The sequence below is a fragment of the Siphateles boraxobius genome, unplaced genomic scaffold, assembly GCF_051911475.1.
Source record: "Siphateles boraxobius isolate OS27281-9 unplaced genomic scaffold, OSU_SipBor_1 31, whole genome shotgun sequence".
NCBI classification, from domain to species: domain Eukaryota; kingdom Metazoa; phylum Chordata; class Actinopteri; order Cypriniformes; family Leuciscidae; genus Siphateles; species Siphateles boraxobius.
The window spans coordinates 10,741,453-10,749,327 of NW_027508931.1; positions in this window are offsets into that span (position 1 = coordinate 10,741,453).

The window sequence follows — 7,875 nt, forward strand, 5'->3', positions numbered from 1 at the left end:
GGTTGAAATATATGCACTGTTTAAATGATCACAGAACAGTTATTTTCCATTCATGGCCCAACAAGACCATGCCTGCTGACAACTAACATAAGAAGGGCTTTCATAAATAACTTAAGCTGCCAGTGATGTATGATGGCACTCATTTGCAATTCAAATCAAGTTCAAACTCCCTTTCATCTCTTACTGAGGAGATGAGATTCTCACCTGAGAATAGAGATTCTGCCACATTCATTTACAATGGCCTAGATAAGGCAATGAAGCCATTCTTACTGTGGTGAAGTCAGCATGTAACCATAGAGGTATGGGTGTCCACATTCATATGATGCACATCTAGGTCACATGTTACTTAAGAGAACAATGCATTGATGGATGCCTGAATGGTTTCGGGATGTTTATCTTAACAGGTAAAAAGATGAATTCAAAATGATTTTAGCTGCAACAATCACAGCAGGTTTGTTTCTGTAGGCAGAAAACTGAAACACAAAGACAACATTGTGCCAAAAGGAGAAAACAAATGTTTATTTAATCCCGTTATCATGTTTTATTTATGAATGTAGAATATTATTCCAAAAACTTGTCTTCTGAACTTTTATTAATGGAAGAGCCTCTTTGATGGAAGTGAAAGTGACACGTGATGGCCAAGTATGGTAACCCATACTTGGAATTTGACCTCTGCATTTAACCCATCCAAGTAAGTGCACACACATTAGGAGCAGAGTAGTGAGTAGTGAACACACACACACACACACTACAAACATGGATACACACACCGGGAGCAGCGGGCAGCCTTGAGTGGCGCCCGTGGAGCGATTGGGGGTTAGGTGCCTTGCTCAAGGACACCTCAGTCATATTCCTGCCGGTACTTGAATCAAACCAGCCACCAGTCCAACTCTGGGTCACCAGTCCAACTCTGTTACCATTAGGCCATGACTGCAGGAACCCCGGTCTTCCGCGTGACAGGCGGAGGTACTGTCCACTATACTAACGAGGAGTTACCTTGATATAAACACCACCTTGATATAAGGTGTTTTAGAAGAAGAAGAAGAAGAAGACGTTTTATTTATATAGCACCTTTCCGTAGCTCAAGGTTGCTTTACATTGTAAATTACAATACATTTACACAGCCACACACACATTACAGTCGCATAGGATACATACAGTCACATTATACGAAATACATGTTAAATAGATATGTTTTTAACTGAGTCTTGAATGTAGCCACAGATGAGATATTTCGAAGTGTAAGGGGTAGTGAATACCTTAATTTTGGAGCATGAACACTAAATGACCTTCCACCTACTGTAGACAAATGGAAACGAGGGATGGACAATAAACCAAGTTCAGCTGATCAAAGGGACCGTGCAGGGCGGTAGGTGTAAAGTAGATCCGACAAATATGGGGGTGCACCATTTAATGCCTTAAACGTTAGAAGCAATACCTTGAAGTGGATACGTGATGGTACGGGTAGCCAGTGAAGGTCATAAAGCAGAGGAGTAATGTGAGCATAACGCCTGTATCAGAAATGTATCAGGTTGTGAAAATCACATTGATTAACATATCTTATTTATTTATCATATTTAGCTTTTTCAAAAGAACTAAAACAGTTACATTTAACAATTGCACAATGTTTTCTAGTTACTGTTTGAGCAAAATGTAACAAAAAAGTAATTCAGTCTTTAACAGTGTGCAATGTGATAATTCTTGTGATGATGTTAAAAAAAAAGTAATCCGAGGATGCAATGTGTAGGAGTAATGTGTAGAGTCACCAGATCAGCACGCTCCGCCCATTCGTTCACTCTCCGCAGAATTCTGATTCACTGCACCTGCTCATCATCATCAGTGCACACTATATAGACTCTCTTCTCCTTCACTCCCTTGTCTGGTCTTGTCCTTGTGAATGAATACAGACTCTATCCTGATACCTACCTGTGCTCTTCAATTCTGCACTCAAGCTGCCACGAGTGGCTGGAATGAGACTGTATTGCTCACCGTTTTTTTTGGACAAGGGCTTAATCCTGAGTTTCGTCAACTGATGATTGTTCAGCCGCTGTGTGTCCTCCGCCCTCTGCACTATCTGTCGCCCTTCCAGCACCTGAACCCATGCAGGTTGATTCCTACTATCTAACTCATGCGGAGCGTCAGAGGAGTATTCTCCATCAACTGTCTCTACTGTGGGAGAGAGTGTCATATCATCACCCCCTGCCCGGTTCGACCACCACGCCCAGTGGTGAGTACCATTCAACTTCCACCTCAAATAGACTCTTTATCCCATACTACGGTATATGTCATAACTCCCCGCATTTGTGTTTCAGCGGAAAAAAAAACTTCTCCAAAAACTAAGTGTCCGCAAGAAATGCTGTTCTCAGGATTTGAGGATTCACACCATCCAAGGGAAGCCGCTGGGTCGTGGTCATATCCGGCATCTCTCTCCCACACTGACGCTCCGCATAGGATGCCTGCACACAGAGGAAATCACATTCAAGGTGCTGGAAGGATCCACCGCAGACCTCATCCTGGGATGCCCGTGGATGTCACAACACCAACTTCACATCAACTGGAAAACCGGTGAAGTATTACAGTGGAGTAATGCCTGCTTCCAATCCTGTCTCTCCTCTGTCCAGAAAGTCTCGTTCTCCATCACTCGCCACCCCGGAACCAATATCACTCTCCCTCCGTTGAGAGCCCGGAGGTGGATCACAAGGTGGAGATCCCTCCAGAATACCGGGCATTCCAGGATGTCTTCAGTAAGCGATTGGTAACCCAATTTCCACCACATCGGCCATGGGACAGTGCAATCGACTTACTACCCAAGGGCAGAGTTTATCCGCTGTCCATCCCGGAGCAGAAGGTCATGGAGGAGTGTATCCAGGAGGCACTTCAAGAACGCTTCATCAGACCATCTACATCCCCTGCCACTTCGAGATTCTTCGTGGCAAAGGATGGAGGCTTGAGGCCGTGCATCGACTACCGTCACCTCAACTCACAGAAGTATAAAGTACAGCTTTTCACTTCCTCTGGTCCCGACAGCAATGGGCATAAAACCTCATTCGTGTACGCCAAGGCGATGAGGGGAAAACAGCCTTCGTTACCCCATCAGGGCACTACGAATATCGGGTCATGCCGTATGGCCTGTACAACTCACCTTCTGTCTTCCAGGGCTATATGAATGAGGTTATCCGGGAATTCCTCCAATGATTCGTCGTGGTTTATATCGATGACAATCCTCATCTATTCCCGGAACCTGGCCAAACATCGCCTACACGTTACACAGGTCATCGAGAAGCTCCACCATCTCTACCTCAAGCTGGAGAAGTGCGAATTCCATACCACCTCCGCACATTTCCTGGGAAATGTCATAGATCAATGTGGCATCTAGATGGACCAGAGGAAGGTGGATACCATTCGGAACTGACCTCAACCCACTACCTTCAAGGAGCTCCAGTGCATCCTAGGATTTGCTTCTACAGACGGTTTATTCACAACTATAGCCTACTCAGTTCACCTCTGACCTCTTCACTCAAGGGCCAGCCCAAGTCTCTGTCCTTAACCCTGTCTGCCTCAGAGGCGTTTCTACAACTCAAAGAAGCCTTCCAAGCTGCTCCAATCCTGATCCTTCCAGATCTCCTGTTCATCGTTGAGGTTGACGCCAGACTCCATCCATGTGTCTTCTATTCCATGAAGCTGTCCCCGGTGGAGCAGAGCTACGACATAGGTAATCGAGAACTGTTCGCCATCAAGCTAGCTCTGGAGGAATGGATACATTGGCCGGAGGGTGCATATCACCGGTTCAGGGTAATCACCGATCATCGAAATGTCAAATATCTGCGGGAAACTAAGAGATTAAACCCACGTGAAGCCTGGTGGGCTTTATTCTTCACCAGGTTTGATTTCAACGTCTTGTATCGTCATGGAGATAAGAACGTTAAGGCTAATGACTTGAAGACTTATCACGTCTTCATCAACCTGATCCAGAAGATTCTACTCACAAACCTATTCTCCCTCCAGCCATGATTGTAAGTCCTATCCAATGGGCCATCGATGAGCAAATTACCCAAGCTACTCGGTCCAACCCTGCTCCGCTGGGAGACCCAGAAGGGCTCCTCTACATTCCTCCAACCTATTGTCTGCCCCTTCTGGACTCTGCTAATACATCTCCGGGCTCTGGACAGACACTCAGGTAGCCGACGTACTCTCTCGCTCCTATCTCAGCGCCACTGGTGCCCCACCATGACTCAGGATATCTCCCAGTACGTTAAAGGATGCTCAGTCTGTGCCGTTACCAACACTCCCTGGACATGTCCTGAAGGAAAGCTGGTACCCCTGCCTATTCCACATCGTCCACGGTCGCATCTGGGCATCGACTTTGACTGACCTTCCACCCTCAGAGAACCATACCTGTGTTAGTCATCGTGGACCGCTTCTCAGAGGCGTGTAAATTGATTCCACTCAAGGGGTTACCTACGGCCTTCAAAACGGCTGAAGCCATGTTCCAGAAAGTTTTCCGTCACTTCTGTATTCCCGAAGACATAGTATCGGACCGGGTCTGAGTTCATCTCTCGGGTCTGGCGGGCCTTCAAGCTCCTCTGAGTATCAGTAAGCCTTTCTTCCAGTTACCATCCTCAAACCAATGGCCAGACAGAGTGGAACATCCAGGAAATCGGGAGATACCTAAGGTCTTACTGCCAACAGAACCAGGACAGCTGGAGCCAATTCCTTCCGTGGGCGGATTACACCGAGAACTCCTTACAACAATCTACCACAGGGCTCACCCCTTTCCAATGTATCCAGGGATACCAACCTCCAATATTCCCCTGGTCGGGTGAGCCCTCGGAGGTTCCAGCTCTCAACCACTGGTTCCAGCAGAGCGATAGGGTATGGGACTCATCTCATGTGCATCTCCAACCAGCAGTGCGGAGACACAAGAGACAATCGGACACCCAAAAGAATATCTAAACCTCGCTACGAACCAGGCCAGGAAGTGTGGCTCTCGACACGGGACATGCATCTCCACCTGCCTTGCCGTAAGCTGAGTTCCTCGTACATGGGTCCATTCACTGTGCAGAGGCAAACCTTTCACCTCACTACTGTATCTCACCATCTTTCCATGTGTCTCTCTTAAAACGTCACACTGAACCTATGTTGTCTCCTCCCACAGAGTCGGGTGGCGATGAGGTACCTCCTCCCGAAATCGCAGAAGAGGAAGCCATCTACCGGGTCCGAGCTATCCTAGACTCGCGACGGTGGGGTCCCAGGCTGCAGGACCTCATTGATTGGGAGAATTACGGTGCCAAGGACGTCATGACATCCTTGATCCCACACTCCTCACACAATACCACACAATACCACAATACCCATGGCACGGGTTGAGGTAGGCCCCGTCGTCCCATCCGTCAGGAGCCGCCCGTGTAGGTGGGGTACTGTAACAGTCACCAGATCAGCACGCTCCGCCCACTCGTTCACTCTCCCCAGAATTCTGATTCCCTGCACCTGCACATCATCATCAGTGTACACTATATAGACTCTCTTCTCCTTCACTCCCTTGTTTGGCCTCGTCCCTCCGAACGCATACACACACAGATCTAAGTCAATCTTACTGTCGCGTCTGGTTGAGTGTTGACGGATTAAGAAAAGAGTCAAATCTTTTTGTTAATCTGGTGCTTTGTGAAGAGAGAGGGGGAGAAATTGCTAGTCTGTTTCCTGTCAGCAAACTTAATTTCAAGGAAGAAAAAAACAAAAATAAGGAATGTACTATCTATGCAAAACCATGTGTGACATGTAAACCACTTTACTTTATTTGATTTTTATTAGAATAATATATATTTTAAATAATTGTATATATTAAATGGTTAAATTAGCACTCATATAAATGTGTCTAAATGCGTACTGCAAAGCTAACTGAATTTTGAGTGGAACAAAGCCAAGTAATTTAATACAAACACATACGACAGTCATATACAGTATGGCTATGCACTTTTTAAATTTATGGTAACTTTCCATAGACATACTGATGTTTATACTGAACAAACTGTATGTTTTATACGCTTCCCCTAAACACAACCATAATTTAGTGCGATTTATTTGAGACTATCAGATCTTAAGATCTTATCAACTATCAGAATCAGATACATTATAAGCTTCATATAAGATGCTTACTATTAACTTTCAATTTATATATTCTTTCAAACCTATACAGCAGAACAGCATAGAATACATGGTATGCAGATAAACCCAGTATAGCCATATGTGTATGTGATTTGAGGGGTTAAGTCCAGGAAACATTCTGGATTAATATACCATGTGACAGAGCACACAATCAGACTGATTCTAAGAAGACATCAAAGATATAAGTGATTTTCTTCAGATATTTTAAAGGGTGTGTGACGTATACTGTGGCTTTAATGTTCTCAGAAAGAGTGGTTCTTCTGTCTGCCATTTTTTAAAATTGCATTAGTAATGTATTACTAAAATTGTTAGATGACTAAATTTATTTTTAAAGAAACCGTCAGCAAAGCAGGTTTAAGACTTTGCAAATCAGCCAAAGAGCAAAAACTAAGTGGCAAAGAAGAACAGCACATCTATCTGTCATCTATATATCAGTAAAATAAGCTTTATTGGCATGATTTACAATATTGCCAAGGTAGTCTAACACATAATTTAAATCAAATTACATAAAAAAATATATATATTATATTATTATATTTTAGGTTATTTACTAAATCTGTTATTTAAACTATAGCTACAGTTAAGCAATATTGTAAATGGTCGTATAGTGCAGAAGATATGTCTATCCAGATAACTGAGACTTCACCGAAAGAAAGAAATGAAGGCAGCTGGCCTCTCTCTGTGAGAACATGGGGAGGGAAATGGAGAGAGTCTTTCTGACTGAAGTCCTGATGTCAAGCAATCTGAGACTTCAGCAAATCTCTCAACATCCCTCAGACTAAAAATAACCTCAAAATACATTAAAGCCACCAGCAACCCACTCACACCAAAGAGGTCAGATACACATACTGATCTTCACTGCCTGCCATCAAGTAAAAAAAAAAAACAGAAATCTGTTTTAGTGAACTAACCCTAACTTTTCTCTTACTAGTCTAACTAACCAGAAAACTAAAATTCCAAAAACTTTTAATTCATATTCTTATTTGCCGCGGACCAAATCTGTTAGATGTTTAAGTTTATAATCTTTGTCGCAGAGATATCTGAAATGTGACCTTGGAGGAAACATAGCCTAATGATTTCTGAAACAGAAACAGAAATCAAATGTAAAATCAGAGTCTGTTATAAAATCCCATGAGTTACATCATCAGACACATTATACATTTGATCAAACACACAATGGAGAAAACCCAAAGCACTACTATGGAAAAAACCCAACCCATTATTATTACATATGCTCTGAATGGCTATGGAATGTTTACATGTCTGGCTTTACAGTTATATTTGATTGTAAGCAGATTCAGATTTTTTTGGCTTCATTAAAACTGTCCAGAAATGTGCATTGTTTGTGTGTTTGTCTGGTTTTTGAGAAGGAAATCAGTAATTTCATTCTCAACAGAGGCATTGTATATCTAAGTGGTGAGATGACAATTTCAAAACAGCAAACAGGAATTGAAATCTGTAAAACCTACACACTAGTCCAACTACTGTCTTTCCTCCGAAGCAGATGTTTCTAATCATCCCTTACTTCCTGTGCCAAAAACTCCTTCCAAAAAGAAAAAGGACGAAAAAGCATGAAAATGCCACGATAGACAAAGATAGAGGAATTGAAATGAAGGGATTGAGAGTCTTAAGAGTGATAAGAGCTTCATCTCTCTGTCTCACACTCATTACACAAGCAGTTTCTCACAGCTCTGCAATTACGACTTCAGCAGC